At 38.4% G+C, this 17,689-nt stretch overlaps 1 protein-coding gene across 6 annotated transcripts in view; it reads left to right on the forward strand.

Annotated features, from left to right (window-relative positions):
* SYNDIG1 (synapse differentiation inducing 1) overlaps positions 1–17,689 on the forward strand; it is a 233,321-nt gene that overhangs the window by 33,193 nt on the left and 182,439 nt on the right. The window contains exon 1 of one of the 6 annotated variants that reach the window (XM_016126172.2): positions 7,268–12,355. The exons of 4 other annotated variants lie outside the window; for them this stretch is intronic. The gene's annotated coding sequence lies outside the window, so the exon portion shown is untranslated. Of the gene's footprint in view, positions 1–7,267; positions 12,356–17,689 lie in introns of those variants that run through there. One more of the 6 variants, XM_016126171.2, reaches the window with a different exon arrangement.

A 17,689-nucleotide genomic window follows, 5' to 3' on the forward strand; every position in this document is an offset into this window, starting at 1 on the left:
AGTAGGAATAAATTTAACAAAACTTGTGATATACCTATAAAAAAAAAACTATAAGACCCTATTCAAATAAATTGAAGAATATGCAAAGAAATGGGAAAATATCCATGTTCTTGGATTGGAAGAATCAACATAGCTAAAATGACCTTATTACCAAAACATTATACAGATTTAATGCAATCTCCAATAAAATTCCATCAGCTTTTTTTAAAGAAATAGAACAAAAAAATTATCAGATTCATATGAAAGCTCCAAAAATCTCAAATTGCCAAAGCCATCTTGAGAAAAAAGAACGAGACTGGAGGCATCACTCTGCCTGACTTCAAATTATAATACAAAGCGACAGTAACCAAAATAATATGGTATTGGTATAAAAACATACACTCAGACCAATGGAACAGAATCGAGAGTCCAGAAGTAAACCCATATTTATGTGGCCAAATAATTTTCAACAAAAAAAGCCAAAAACATACAGTGGAGACAGGAAAGCCTCTTCAATAAATGGCACTGGAAAAACTGGAAAGCCGCCCGCAAAAGAATGAAACTAGACTGTTGTCTATCACTACACACCAAAATTAACTCAAAATAGATTAAGGACCTATAAATAAGACCTGAGACAATAAAATGCATGGAAGAAAACATAGAAACAACACTCAAAGACCTTGGACTTAAAGAGGATTCTATGAATTTGACCTCAAAAGCAAGGGAAGTAGAAGTTAAAATAAATAAATGGGACTACATCAAACTTAAAAGCTTCTGCTCGGCTAAAGAAACCATTAACGAGGGAAAGAGACAACCATCTGAATGGGAAAATATATTTGCAAGGAACACCTCCGATAAGAGCCTAATATCCAAAATATACAAAGAACTCATATGACTCAATGAGAACAATAAAAGCAAATGTTCCAATCAAAAAAAAAAAATGGGCATAGGACCTGAACAGACACTTCTCCTTAGAGGACATACAAATGACCAAGAAATATTTAAAAAGATACACAACATAACTAGATATCAGGGAAATGCAAATAAAAACTACAATAAGATATCATCTCACACCTGTTAGAATAGCTATAATCAACAGGACATATATTAACAAATGTTGGAGAGGATGCAGAGAAAAAGGAACTCTCATACACTGCTGGTGGGACTGCATATTGGTACAACCACTATGGAAAACAGTACAGAGGATTCTTAAAAAGTAAACATTGATCTACCATTTGATTCAGCAGTCCCTCTACTTGGTATATACGCCAAAGATTTTAAAACCCATATTCTAAAAGATATTTGCACACTGATGTTTGTTGCAGCATTATTCACAGGGACAAGGACATGGAAGCAACCAAAGTGTCCTTTGATAGATGATTAGATAAAGAAGCTGTGGTACATACATACAATGGAATATTACTCAGCCATAAATAGAGATGAAATACTGCCATTTGCAACAACATGGATGGACCTCGAGATAATCATGCTAAGTGAAATAAGCCAGACAGAAAAAGTTGAAAATCACATGATATCACTTATATAGGGGATATAAACCTAAAAGCAACAAATGAACAGGACAAACAAACAGAACCTCAGGGACATGGACTATAGCCTAGTGGTTACTAGAGGTGGGGAGGAGGGGGAGGTAGACAGGGTAAAGGGGGTCACATATAGATGGGTAGGGGAAGAATTAAGTGAGTAAAGGGGATCAAATATAAGGTCGCTGAAGGAAACTGGACTTTGGGTGGTAAACACACAATAGAACATACAGATATAAAATGATAATATAAATCTGAAAATTATATAATTGTATTAAACAATGTTACCCCAATAAACTTAATTTAAAAAAAATAAACCAAAAAAAAATGCAATCTTGCTATTTGCAACAACATGGATGTACCTAGAGGGTATTATTCTAAATGAAATAAGCCAGACAGAGAAAGACAAATACCATACGATTTCACTCATATGTGCAACCTAAGGCACTAAATGAGTGAACCAACAAAACAAAAACCGACTCATAGATATAGAGAACTAACTGGTGATTACCAAATTGAGGGGCAGGAATTGGGTGCAAAAGGGATTAAGAAGTACAAATTGGTAGTTAGAAAATCGTCACAGGTGTGTAAAGCACAGCATCAGGTATATAGTCAGTAATTCTGTAATAACTATATGTAATGCCAGGTGGGTACTAGTATAATTGGGGGGAGTCTCTTCATAAATCATATAAATGTCTAACCACTATGCTGTACACCTGAAACTAATATAAAATAATATTGAATGTCAACTCTAATTGAAAAAAAAAACAAAATTAAAAATTAAATAAAATACAATTATGGAAAATAAAATCTATGATACTTTAAACACATTAGGCCCTTTGCAATACAGAGGTATAAAAGTATTGAGTTGTCCTCACAAAAGTTAGGAATCATTGAATATTTTTGCAAAAATCCCATTTCAGGTGCTCTCAAAATCAATTTCACTGGAAGAATTAATTACACAACACTCAATCATTCTTTCCTCTGAATATTAATACACAGATTAAATGAGTTCACTTTTGTAGTGCACACAGAAACTATCATGAAATGTGTTTCCTGGTAAGTGTATTTATTTTAACTGGATTTCCCCTGAATATCAAATATTCTTTGAAAACAATCTCATACTAAGATGAGTTCTTGGAGATTTTCAGATCATAAAGACTCGTGTACAGGGCTACCTTGATTAGTCCATGATTTTTTCGAGTAACTCTACTGATAAGAGACCATGAATGAGCTGATGCTCAGTCCTGGTGACATGCCGAGTCTGGGGGAGTCTTAAAACAAGTACACCCAGGACCCCTGCCAGCAAAGGCAAGGCTAACACTTGTAAATAAACCACTTAAAGACCAGGTATAAGCAACTGACCACGTGACTTGGTGTGCCTATCATCCTGACTAGTATCCCATTTCATGCCTTGAAGTGGTTGGTCTAGATGATAAATCATGAATATGCCAGATCAAACAAATGCTTGGGATGTGAAGCAAATATGTAAATAAAATAGGTATCTAGAAATATGTTAAGAGACTGCTAGAAAGACTTATTTTTTTTTATTTGACCCACAGTTGAGTATTTTTATGTGCTGAGCTCTGTTCTGGGTTCATGGGATACAGTGCAATTGGTCAGACAAGATCTCAGTTATCACAGAGATCTTGTGTATGGAAACAAATAGTTTTAGATTGTGGTAAATGCTTTGAAGAAAATAGGTCCATGTGACAGGTTGACTGGAGGAGATCAGAACATTATACATGGTAGCCGAGCATATCATCTTTAAGAAAATGATTTTGGAGCTAAGATTCTGAGGACAAAAAGGACCCAACCATGCCAAGATGTGTGCAGAGGGTTCAGGCATAAATGCAAAGACCTTAGAATGGGGTCCAAGCAGAAAGTAAGCCTCTGTTTCAGGAGTAATTGGATGAGGCCAATTGTGTAGGTGCTGCTGTTGGACAATCTCCAAGTGGAGTGGAGTACAGAAATAGGAGGTGTACCTGGGGCCACAACAAAAGCCAGATTGTGCAGGAGTTTAAGCCAGACTAACAGTTTTGGACTTTATTCTAAATATATTGGGAGAACCTTGCAAGCTATAAGCAGAGGAGAAAGGGGGATCTGGTTAACATTTCTAAAGTGAGCTTACTTGGCCAAACTACATATGCCCCTTATTCCACTGTCAAGGTATAAGATTACCCCATGGAGGTCCTGCTCAGCTCTCTAAACTGTCTATAATTGTGTCTATAAGTGTCTATATAGGTCTATCTGTCAAAAATGGTTTATGCTGTTTTACAGGGTCTTAAAGATGCCAGTTCTCATTTGTTACGTAACACATGCACTGTTCAGTTAATAAAAGTTTCTAATTATAAGAACAATCACTAATGCATCTACAATAATTGTGGTCATTAATGATGTATTTATTATCCTGACCACTGTATATACCACTTAAACTAAGGATATGACCTGAGGCAAAGGACATGCATACTTGCTCCCCTACTAGGATGAGATTCCAGGTTAAATTTTGTGACCTGGACTTTTACAACATTCTTAGAGGAATTAAGAGGTAGGGTTGCTTCCTTGTAGATGTTTTAGATGACAGGTCTATCCTCAGTACACAGTAAAATAAATTCGGACCAACCCTCCATGCTATCCTTAGCTTGCTGAAGATCAGCCACTTGACTACCTTTAGAAGGTCCCCTCCTCATCACTGCCCTTTGAGGAGAGGCACAAAACGCTCATCCTTTATTGCCATACCTGCTCTCTCACTCTCATTTCTATCTTGGACAAAACTATGGTTTATAATCTGACCCCATGATTTTCCATTCCCCAAGCTCCTAAGCTGACCGATTCTCTGTAAGATAATGGCAGTGAGGCCAGTAATGTTGCATGGGGGTGGGGTGGGAGTGAAGAGGGCAGCTTGGACACATTGCTTGCCACTGAGACACATCAAACTGGCAATCCAGACCTTAGACAATGTTGGTCATAGTTGGAAATAAAGACTGCAGAGAACATCCCTTTATAACAATACTGGTAAGAATTTATTTGGACAGGATGAGGATCAAATCCTAGGACTTGGACATCACTTTTCTCATACATAAAATGGGAGTAATATAATCCAAAAGTTATGGAACAACATCACATTGATAAACTATGCTAAACCTCTAGGGGAACAGTAATTGCATGATAAATGGAGTTCGTTTCTATTTTTATGTTCAAAATCTGTTAAGTTGACTGTATATTTCAGGAACAATGGGAAAAGAACACTGTCTCTTATAATTCTATGTGAATTTTAAGATAAGCTTGTAAATTACTGTAAAAAAGACAGCTGAAATGTTGATAAGGATTGCATCGAATCTGTAGATCAATTTGAGGAGTATTTCCACCCCAACAACATTAAGTTTTCCAATTCATGAACATTGGAATACTTTCCATTTATTTTGTTCTATAATTTCTTTCAATGATGTCTTATAGTTTTGGTGTTCAAGTTCTACACATCTCTTGTCAAATGTATTCCTAAGTATTCTATTATTTTTTTATTTTAAAAGTGTGGCATTTTATATAATGGAGTGAGTGTGGACACCCAACAAATCTAAGTGTAAATTCTGGCTCTGTTACTGATCAGGCTGTAACCTTGGGCAAGATATTGGCTTCTCTGAATATCTGTTTTCTCATCTATAAAGTGGACATCATAATTTATTCCACTTGCAGTAGGTGAGGTGATTATCTAGAGTAATATTTGTGAAAGTTGACGACATAGTGCAAATAATGTTAGTTTTATTTCTTCCTTTACTAAATCTACAGTAAAAACTATTTTTCCACATATGACATCTTGTTCTCATAGGCTAAATTAAAATACCCCCAGTAGTCACATCTGAGGATAACACAGCCAAAGAACAGACAGGACAGTCACCAGATCCCTGCTACAGTGAATCCTGCTCTGCATGATCAGTCCTTCACTGGCCAATCCTCACAACCATTCAGCCCGCAGATCGATCCCTCCCACTGACATGCAAAGAGCAATCAAGCCTCAACTACAAAAGGAAGGCACACACAACCTCTAGGTGCCCAAGAGACACACCTTGGGCACCCAGCTCAGGTGACCAGAGAAGACTGTGCCACTGGACCCCAAGGACACCTGTTACATAAGACCACTCTACTAAGACTGGGAGACATAGCAGCTCTATCTAATACATAGAAACAAAGACAGGGAGGTGCCAAAATGGGGAGAAGAAACATCCCAAATAAGAGAACAACAACAACAACAAAAAACCATAAAAAGGATTAAACAAAGTGGAGACAAAACGATCTATCAGATACAGAGTTCCATACACTTAGAGAATGCCCAATGAACTTAGGGGAAGAGTACAAAAACTCAGTGAGAGATAGAAAGAGATAGAAAACATAAAAGTGGAGTTAGAAAACATAAAATAGAACCAGTCATAAATGAAGAATACAATAACCAAAATGAAGAACACCTTAGGAGGAATTTATAGTAGATTAGCTAAAGCAGAGGATCAAATCAGCAATTTAGAAGATAAGGTAGCAAAACATATCCAATCAGAACAGCAACAAGAAAAAAGAATCCAAAAAATAAGGATCATTTAAGGGGCCTCTGAGACAACATCAGGTATACCAACATTTGCATCATAGGGGTACCAGAAGAAGAAGAGAAAGATCTAGGAATTAAAAACCTATTTCAAGAAATAATTACTAAAAACTTCCCTAACCTAATGAAGGAAATAGACATACAAGACCAGGAAGCACAGAGTCTCAAAAAAGTTGAACCCCAAAAGGCCCACACCAAGTCACATCATAATTAAAATGCCAAAGTTTAAATACGAAGAGAGAATCTTAAAAACAGCAAGAGAAAAACAGTTAGGTATCTCCATGGGAGCTCTCATAGACTAGCAGTTGATTTCTCAACAGAAACTTTGCAGGCCAAAAAGGAATGGCAGGAAATATTCAAAGCGATGAAAAGCAAGGACCTACAGCCAAGCTTACACTACCCAGAAAAGCTATCATTTAGAATCAAATGACAGATAAAGAGCTTCCCAAGCAAAGAAAAGCTAAAGGAGTTCATTATCACAAAGCTAGTATTAAAGGAAATGTTGGAGGAGTTTCTTTAAGAAAAAGAAGAAAAAATAATAAAAGATTCAAAATATGAATAATAAAATGGCAATAACTACATATGTAGCAATGATTACTTTAAATGCAAATGAATTCAATGTTTTAATCAAAAGAGAGTGGCTGAATGGATAAGAAAACAAAACCCTTACATATTCTACCTCTAAGAGTCTTACTTCAGATTAAAAAATACACAGACTGAAAGTAAAAAGATGAAAAATGATGTTTCATTAAAAATGGAAATGAACAAACAAACGAGAACTTCGGGTAGCATACTTATACCAGACAAAATAAACTTTAAAACAAAGGCTATAACAAGAGACAAAGAAGGACCCAGTTATCCCACTTCTGGGTATTTATCGGAAGAAGCACAAAACACTACTTTGAAGGGACATGTGAATCCATATGTTCACTGCAGCATAATTTACAGTAGCTGAGATATGGAGGCATCCTGGGGGTCCATCAATGGATAAATGGATAAAGAAAAGGTGGCATGTATATGTATGTGTATGTGTGTGTGTGTGTGTGTGTATATATATATATATATATAATATTATATATATAATATTATATATATAATGTCATCTTCAGCAACATGGATGAATCTAGAGGTTATTGTGCTGAGTCAGACAAAGAAAGACAAATGTCGTATGTGGAATCTAGAGGACAGGATAAACAAACAACAGAAAGGAGCTCATGGATACATAGCATTTTGATAGTTGTCAGATTGGGGGGGGCAGGAATGAGTGAATGAGAAGGAAATTAAGAGCTGCAAATTGGTAGTTACAAAATAATCATGGGGATGTAGATTATAGCAGGGGGAATATAGTCTCTAGTATTGTAATAACTATGTATGGTGTCAGGTGGGTACTGGGTCCATCGGGGTGACCACTTCATAAATTATATAAATTTCTAATCATTTTTTGTACACCTGAAACTAATATAATATTGTATGTCAACTATAATTGAAAAAAAATAAGACTATAAAAAAATATGCCCAGTAGAGTTTGGGGAGGAAAAGACCTGTCTACTTTCATGTTTTAGATATTAAAAAACATTTTTCACTCTTATTTTATCTTCAGTGATATAGTTTTTATCTATTTCTAATTCTCAATTTCTCCCTCTCCCCATCCTGAAAAATACCTTTGAATTTCTTTAATGTAGATCCAGCTTTTGGGAGCTTATTAGAATTTTATCTCTTCAAAGTGGATCTTCACAGTTTATTTCATTTAATATCTCATTGCTGGCTTGTATTTTCTTAGAACCATGAAATTTTATTAGAATTTCATTCTACTATTCTTATATATATTTAGCTATATTTCACCATATTTAAGAATATGTGATTGATATCCAGGCCCTGTAAATCAAGTAAGTTTATTCCCCTTCTGTTAATTTAATGTTTTTTAATTGTGCATAGAGACTCTTAGATTTCAGATTAATAGAGATTGACCACCAGGCCTTGAAGCCAGCCCCGTCTTCCTATTTGTGTCATGATGCACACACCACAGTGAGGTGACAGTAAGTGTGAACGATGCCCAGCATTCAGTTGGATCAACTTACAAAAGCAAAACTTTGGGAATTATGGACTTTTCCCAATGTTAGATAGATACAGGGATTTTTACACAACACAGGGAACTGTTGCTGTTAAAAAGAAAAAGCATGAGCTGTTGAAGATTATCAGTAACAGAGGCTGAAAAACTGAGTTTACTAATGATCCCTGTGAGTATTTTCAAATCATACGCTATTCTGATTTTATATATGACACACATGGGTTCACCTCTGCTAAAGCTAGATGGAAAATGATGGCTAGATACTAACAGTGATGGCATTCCTAACCTGGACTATTGAACTCTATGATTTTACGCTAATAACAATATGCGCTGTCATACAGGGTGGAATTTGTCATCAGCCTGATGCACTGACAGATTAGTTAAAGAAATACCCAAAACCCTCACAGCCCTCATTGCTAGTTGGTTCCCCCATGTGGTAACATCATACCCAAGACCTCGAAGAAGCAGCTTGGTGGGATGAGAGATGGAAGTCTTGTTAAGGAGAGATGGAAGTCTTTCCTAATACAATTCACAGGCATGAGTGGTGAAAAGAGGAAAAGGAAAATGTTTCATGTTCTCTCATTCCCACACTTAGTGTGGCACACAGTTTATTTTATGCAGGAGGTGAAGGGTAATAGTTTCACATTTACCAGTGTCCCTCCCTGCTGTACCAGGCAAGACTGCAGTAAATGGCCATTATGATGTTTACCCACCAGCATGTGAAAACTGCCAAAGTACAATGAAAAGTGTAATTCTGACCTATCATGGCATAAACATTTACATCCTTTAATAATGTTAGTAATTGGAATTAACATGTAAAGGATGGGTCAGTACCAGTCCAGATTTACCAGTTTTGCAGAGAATCTTAACTGCACAAACAGTGGCTCTTCATGCTTTTTATAGGCAGTGATTGCTTATTGGTGGGAGAAGAGCAAAAAAAAAAAAAAGAATTCTTGATAAAGCAAGTAGTGGCCACTCTCCTGTCACTTGAAAATTCTGTAGAGCAAGATTAAAATCTTTATGAATGCTTGATATAAATATATATAAAGCTGATTCCTGATTATCAGGGAAGGGAGCGGAAATAATAGATGACTTGTAAGTTGTGCCATTAATTTTAATGATTCTGAGCAAAGCATATTTCTAATACAAATGGCTGAATTTAGTAGTGCCATAATCACTCTCACTGCATCCTACACCTCTCCAGAAGTTAGGTGGGAGGTAAAATGGCCAGAAGGTGTCAGGAAAAAAAACCCAGAAAAGGCCGGAGACTCATCTATATACCGGCTGGGGTTGCCGCTAGACTCAGGAGTCAGTGTCTGGATCTCTGTGCAGACAGGAGGACTGGAGTAGTGCTGGCATCTTTGGTCTTATAGGTAATGTTTTGGTTTGTTTATTTATACCTCACTAGTGACATTTTAAAAGATGCCAGATGGTGACTGTAGTGTTTCTTTAAAAAATGGATAAGTGTAATTGGAAAACATTAATACAGTTGGAATGAATACAATTGTAAGAAAGTGCCAGAAAAAAATAGAAACATCTTATATGTTACAAAAGAAAATGTGGAGCACCTTCTCTTCAGTGATGTTTTTAATCCTTTTTCCATGATTTTTGATGGAACATTGAGCTTCTGCATTTCTAATCAACTTAGAGAATCTGATGTTTATAGTAGGCAAACAAAAGTGATTATTTTCTTCTTTTTGCCTCTGCTTTGATTTGACTTCTGCACGCCATCCCCAATATTTATGAAACATAAAATCCAAGATATTGATTGAGGCACTCACAGCATTGTGTTTTATATACGACTTCTAAGTCTGGCTCCACAATGTACTTAATTAATGCACAGCTTTTAAAATTCCAGTCATATCAGCCAAGTCTCTCAGAACATCAGCCCTGCCCTGGGAGGAGCCCAAGACACAGAATATGGGATTTCTACTCATAAGCCTGTGCTGTGCCAGACCCATTCCCCATAAAGCAAAATAGATTGTGCTCATAGGCTGATACTGACAGTGCTCAGGACCCCAGGGAAGCCTGAAGGAACCTTTTCCAATTAGTGAAGACAAATTGAAGGCAGAAGCAGGTAACTCACCAACTTATTTTTTAAGGAAAAAAAACAAGATTACTCCAGCTGGCAGGCACATGAAATAACTTGAAGCTTTTTGGAAAAGATATATATCTAAATAGATAGCACATTTGCATATGTCATATATTCAAGTATATTATAAATTTTATTTTATACCTTATATAGTAGTACCTATGTGTTTTGCTTTGAATACTGTACTTCTATATATCATAAAAATTCTTTGAATGTTATTTTTTTGTGCTTTGGGCAGAATGCTTGTGTCCCCTCTCCCACCCAAACTCATGTTGAAGCCCTAACCTCCACTGTAATGGTATTTGAAAATAGAACATTTGGGAGGTAAATAGGATTAGATGAGGTCATGACAGTGAGGCTCTTGTGATAAGATTAGTGGTCTTATAGAAAGAGGAAGAGAGAGAAGTCTCCATGTGCTTGTAGCCAGAAAAGGCCACATGAGGACATATGGAGAAGGAAGGCCTCTATAAGGCAGGAAGTGGGTCTGTACCAGAAACCAAATCAGCCAGCAGCTTGGTTTTGGATTTCCTGCCTTCTAGAACTGCGAGAAAAAAAAATGTCTCTTGTTTAAGCCAGGGTATTTTGGTGGCAGCCTGAGCTGATTTTGCATCACTCACAGCACACTAGCCCTCAGTAATGGATAACATATTATATATGTGATACTACTGTGCAACAGTAGCAAATGAAGACTTTCCCCACCCATTTTCTGGATCCCATTTATCAGCCTCAAGTTTATTTCAGCCCTTAATCTAGGCTTTGGCCATTTGCAGGGTCAGCTACATTTCCAATGGGAAGCTACATAGATCAGAGTTGGGGACAAGGTCTCTGAGACCAGACTGGCTGAGTTCACATTCTAGCTTTGCCACTTAATAGCTGTCTGATGATCAGCAATTGACTACCTCTCTGTACCTCAGTTCCCTCTCCCCAAAATAATAGTAGTAATAACATGTCCACTTCACAGGATAGTTGTGACATACTAAATGTCAGGGGCTTGGTCCATGTTACCTCTGATATTATCCATCCATCACACTATAAGCTGTATCTTATGGAATTAAAGAAGAATTCCACTCGTAGTGTCTCATCTGGGAGTTTTATGTCCAGGTGTATTTTCTGTGCACTCACTTCTCCAAGAAAAGGTTATAGCTAACACCTGAAACTTTCTACCTGAGGGCTCTGTTCCAACAGTGGAAGACCGCTCCATCCATACCAGGGAAAGTTACAAGGGCCAGGGAGTGAATGCTCCTGGAGCAACCCTTGACTAATGGTGGACAGAGAGTTGGTATACAAATCCCCTGGTTCCTTCACCTCTCAAGTAAAATAACTCTGAGTGTTTATTCTACATTGTCTTACAAACTTCCCAGGCAAGATTAAGCCTCAACTGCCTGCAGCAGAAACTGACTTAATAGCACATTTTCTTGGCTTCTCTCTGGTTCCGGCCTTCCTCACTACTACCTGTCCAGTGCTTTCTGGAGCCACTTTCCAAATAAGTGATTTACACTCTAATCCTTGTCTTAAGGCCTGCCAATCCTTGTCTTAGGCATCACCATGGACATAAGACTTGTAGCCTAATTAAAATGGTGGAATTATTCTGCCTTATATGCTTCTCTCCTACCTACTAAGTGAAATCTTCCTAGGACCAGCAGAGAATAGGACCTTATGTGTCACATTGAGAGGCAATGTCACTTGGGAAGTGGCTTTGCTTATGCATTGACATCACTGTTCTGATTCATAGAGTGTCGCAGCCTCTTCAAAATGAATCACATCCCAATGTAGATGGGAGTAACTCTTAGGGAGACAATATCAGAATCCTCAAAAATGAATCTTCTCCTATAAAGTTTAACAGGAAAGAATATGACCCTGAAACAATCATTCATTTGAACCTAGCAGTTATTTTAGTGATTTCAAGAGTAAGTGTCATCCCATGGATCTCATTCAAAGTCTCTTAAGAGCATACTCATTTGTTTTTTCATATCAAATGTAGATTCACCACAGTGCACTGCAATTTGGTGTCTGGTCAGGAAGATGTGAGAGCCCCTGGGGTTGTCATCTGCCATTGAAGGTAATAAAGTACCAAGGTCATTGAGGTAAGATGAGTGCCAACAACTTTGTAATTGCCATCATATACATGCTTTTGATATGAATGGAAAGCACCTTTGAGACAGTTTTATCTGAATTTATATTTATTCTATAAATGCTGACTAGTTAAGATCATTAATGGATATTTACTTAGACAAAATTATGCTCAATGCTCATTCATAAGTCATAACATTAAACATATCACATTTGCTTTCCAAGTTTCAAGGGTTCTTTATCCCAGATATGTGGATAGTCCTTTGCCCCAGATTCATGATCAAGGTCTCAGAGGCTGTGGGGTCTTTAAGTGAAACTTATGAGCACACTGGGCCCTCTTCCTTTACTCTTAGTCACTTCTTCCTGAAGACATAAAGATTTGATACATTTTCCAGAAGAAGGGCTGATAGATAGGAATATACCTGAGGAATGAGATGCTTACACCTGATATTTATCACCCAGGGCATGATGAAGACATGTGGCAATATAATAAAATGGGTTAATAAAAACTAAACACATGGATGATGTTAACAATGTGAAGGGAAATAATCAGGAAAATATGAGACGAAACCAGGAGAGAATCAGTACCCAAAATCTACATATATTGATGTCCAGAACTGACTGTAATCTCAGTGGTAGCAATATGAAGAAGGACACACAATCAGCAACATGACTCACAGTGTCGAAGTAGTAAAAATAGACTAGAGACTCAAGAGAAGCTCATCTATTTCTGTTCTTGAGATGAGATGCAAAGTTCTCATTGAAACAACACTGCACTGCAATGAGCAGCATCCCCCAAAACATTCCTCCCTCCCATCCTCCTCACACTGCACCGCTCTCCAATCTCTCTTACTCTCCTCTAGCTTTCCCATTACTCTTATTTGCATAACCTACTCATTAAATCCATAATCTGCCTTTCATCCTTAGGTAGAGCATAAGCTTCACAAGGATAGAGGCTTATTTTGGCTGGTTCCCTCATTTTCCCCCAGCAGTGAGACTGACACCTAATAGAAAGTATGTGCTCAGTGTATATTTGTTAAAAAATTTTATTATATTGGGTCTGTTTCTTAGAATGGAGATTTGTGGAGTCCAGTGAAAACAGGCATTCTTGGTGTCTGGGTCTCTGATGGCTTGTTTCAGTGCAATATTAGACTGTAGCATATCTAGTCCAAGAATCAAATAAAGATGTACATATATAAAGGTACCAAACAACAAAAATGTTTAAAGGAGCCTATCAAAAAATAGGGAATGGTGGGAATTGAGACAAAGTGAAGAAACCAATGTAAGATTGACTTGCTCCCCCTCAGGCCACCTGTGGGCTGTCCGGTCCTAACGTTGGCTCTTGATCTCCATCTATGGCTATGAGACTATTTGAGGGGTTGGGTGATCGGGTTTTAATTTTCCTTCTGTGAAGCACAGAAGTTACTCATGCACACCTATAGTTTTCAGTTGCCTTCAGAGTGGATCAAGACCCAAACTTGAAATTTATAGTTTATGAAGAACAGCTTTTACTTCAAAGAAGTGAGAGAAGGCCAGTGGGCCTGGAACACAGAAAGGTGAGTGGGAGCAAGGGTTAAGGATTAAGGAGTTGGCTTATGCTGGGTCTTGTAAGTTACACCAAGGTCACTGGTCTGCACTCCAGGGGTAATGTCACTGAATTAATTTACACAAGGTTGTCACAAGATCAATTATGTTCATAGGAGACCCTTATGGCTATTGCACTTACCAAGAATTGGTGTGTGGTAAGAGCTAGAAGATGGTTGAAGTGGCATGGGTAAGAGATGGTAACAGCTTGGTCTAGGGTGACAGGGAAGGTGGGTGTAGAATTGGCAGAACTTACCAATGACTCAGTTTAGACAGTGAGGGGAAGTGATGAAAAAACGGACTTATGGGTTTAGGACATGTATAGATGGACACGTGTTGAGGCTGTTCATGGACACTGTGTGGTTTGAGAAACCAGCAGAGGGTTTGTGCATGTTGAACTAGATACATTCGAGAGGTCCTAGTGGAAATTATAGTGGGTATGGTGGTCATTTGCACATGGGTAGTAGTTGGCACTGTGGCTTACAGGGAGATTTTGAATGAGGAAAGGATTTAAACTCAAAATTTAAAGGCTGGACAGGAGGATGACCTGAGAAAGAGTAGAGAAGAAGACCTGGGGAAGGAGCAGGAAAAGTGGGAGAAGATGCAGTCAGGGAAGTCATGGGGAAAATTATATTAGGGAGAAGGAAACTGCCAAGGGGGCATGTGTTCTGCTAGGTCAAGCATGGTGAAGCATGAAAATTATCCTCTTGGCCCATTGACGTTTAGGCCATGGTTCTTTCAATGAAATCGGGGGAAAGGATCAGATTGGTTCCTACATATCCATGCCCTAGATCTTCCCTCCTCACTCAACCTCACAGTTAAATTTGGGTAGATATTAAACACCCATCTTGATTTCTTATGCTTTGGAGTTTGCTTTTTAGTGGCACTGCAACATTTATAATAAAATTTGAATTTAGTAGGATCTCTGGTGAACTCCACCCATATTTATTGTTTCATAGTTTGCTTCTTTGTAAAAACAAACAAACAAACAATAATTTGGGGGAAAATGGAAGGCAGTGGGAAAAGAGGAATACCAAATATGAGATGAATCAACTCCATGAAAAAAGCCACAGGCATTAAGTCTATAGGACATGAGCAAGGCTGTTGAGGACAAGACATTGTGGACAGACTCAATGGCACATAACACACACAGTTTGCTTCACTAACCAGGTCAGGGTGTGTCAGCTGACCGGAGGACCTTCTCAGTGCTCTCCTTAGGAAGCCAGTCTTAGATGTCAGAGCATAGTAGGACTAGGGTTTATTGAGGAGATCAGAAATCCAAATACAGGAGGTAAGCAGTTTATCCTGGAGCACTCGAAAGAAGTTTTTAAAAGTCTGTAATAACGACATGACATTGAAAGTTTCAGTCTTTCTGTTTTCTCACTCTCTCTATTCTGCCAAATGTTCTGGCCCAGTGATAACCAACCAGAGACCCACTACAGAACAACATTGGTAAACAGAGATTGCTTATTTTAAGGGGTTCAGAATATATGTTCCAGGGTGATAGAAATAAAAAAGGGCCTGTGATATCATCTCAGTGATGATCCTGAGACTTGGGTCAAGCTCTGGCCCCAGTTTATCTCTAGTGCTTCAATTAGGTACCAGTACCCTCCATTCATAAGTAATCCCAGGGATGAATTTTTCATCTAGGTTAGTACAGCTGTGGCTGCGAGCACCCCCATTGCCCAGTGCTTCCAGCTAGGGTCTGTCAATGCAGGTATACTATCTTTACCAAGTTTTAAACCAAGGGCACATGGAATAAGGTAAGTTAAACTTTTATCTAAAGCAAGCCATATATCAAAGTGGCAGCACACTCAACATACCCAGAAAAGGAAAATACGGTTCTGATTACACATTCAAGTTGTCAGGAAATCGATCCAGGCTTAGGAGAAAGATATTTCCCTTGAAGAGGTAGAGCGCATAACAACAGTCCTCCCTAATGCCACCATAGTTAAGGATGGCCAGTATTCTGATATATTGTCACTTTTTTTTCCCCTTCAAAGATGTATAAATAAGATCTCAAACTATAAACTCCTAAATTTGAGTTTTTCGGAGTCATAACATTAACACCCACTGGAAAATGTTCTTATCTGGATGCCTCAGACTTGCTGAAGAACCATGGCCCCTCTGGGCACGATCCAGGGACTGTTCTCACCTAAAATAAAAGTCCCTACTAGTTTCACTCTGATTTGTTTAAAGTCTTCTATGTTGCAACATCTAAGGCAGTGGCTCTTCCTCAGACTGCCAAGCCAAGTCAGTATGGCCCACGGCAGGCCACACAGATTCTCAGAACTGACATATCCATGCCCTTTAGAACCCTGGTTCCATGTGAGGGACAGATTCAAGTCAGCCAAACAAGGAGAGAAGTTGGGTAGCAGGTGAGGCAGCCTGCAGCTCGGTTCCTCATTCAGTTGGGAGGAGATCTTAGAATAAAGGAGAGATTTGACTCTAAGATAAGGATTTGGGTGCCTGTGACTTCCTTGGAAAGTGATTCAGGAAGAAGAGTGAGGAAATAATCAGGAGAGGAAGGAAAGTCATAAATGGCTCATTATCAAGAGTTACCACCATAGATGACTGGGGTCAGTACAACTGATATAGTTATGAGAGACAAAGTAGGACGTAGTCAGAGTTACAGCACCCACAGGGCAGGGGCTGATGGCTTCATCTTTTAGTATATTGTGGCTGAGGCTACTCCTTGGGGCACTGACTCCTTCCCCAGCCCATCCAAGCACATAGACCAAGACAGCAACTTTGATTGGTTATAGTTGGATGGTATTGGTGCATGCTACAGTGATTAATGCCAAGAGTATACATACAGGGGCCATTAACATCTGTAACAACAGGAATGTCCAAACCTTTTCTAATTCATCATTTTTATTTTCATTTATGTATTTCCTGAAAAAGGGGCAAATAATAGTATTATTTTACTGTGGCTGGTAAGAAATTGGGCTTTTCTGGAAGACAGTACTTGGAGCTCATTACTTTGCATTCTCCTTTGTATGAAACCCTGTTCAAAATCCATTCCTCTGCACCAACAGGAGCCTAAACCTTGCCATCATCAGACTGCTGAGAACACAGAAGCCCAGAAGGAAGGAAGTTTCAGGGCCCATGAGGAAGCCCCCCACTTCACTTACTCAGCCCACAGGGCAGGTGTCACTAAGGCTGTAGGTTCCTCTTGTGGTTTCTGAGGATGTCCCTGCTGATAAAAGAAAGTGAGCAGTCAGCAGGTGTGAACAGGATGTCTGCATCTAGGCATGTAGCCTTCTCCACCATCTGACCAGGAGGGAAGCAGCCTGCCTCTCCCTCTTTCCAGCCATCTGTCTCCTCTTTGTCCAGCACACATGGTGGGCACAATTTTCCCAGAAAATCTGGATTCTATACAAAGAGTTCATTGTCAAGAGACACACTGTTCTTGCAAATCCAGGGATCTCTAAGCAGGGAAGTTAGGTCAGCAGGCATTGATGGCACAAAGGAGTCACTACATAGAAGAAGCTGAATCTTCCAAAGTTTCAAATATGGATTGAAAAACAAAATCCAATGGGGGAAAACTTCCTGAGAAGAGGAAGAGATAAGACATAGATAAGAAAGTTGGGAAGAAGATGAAGAGATCAAAAATGTTCACAACGAGTAGTGGAAAATTTAAATTAAGGGGGGTAATATTTTAATTTCAGATAATTTAAAAGACCCAATGAAGAAAAAGTGGATTAAATGAAAGGAATTTAAAATAAATATTAAAACAAAAAAAAAAAAACAGAACCAAAAAA

This window comes from Rousettus aegyptiacus, unplaced genomic scaffold (assembly GCF_014176215.1).
Source record: "Rousettus aegyptiacus isolate mRouAeg1 unplaced genomic scaffold, mRouAeg1.p scaffold_m13_p_12, whole genome shotgun sequence".
Taxonomy (NCBI): domain Eukaryota; kingdom Metazoa; phylum Chordata; class Mammalia; order Chiroptera; family Pteropodidae; genus Rousettus; species Rousettus aegyptiacus.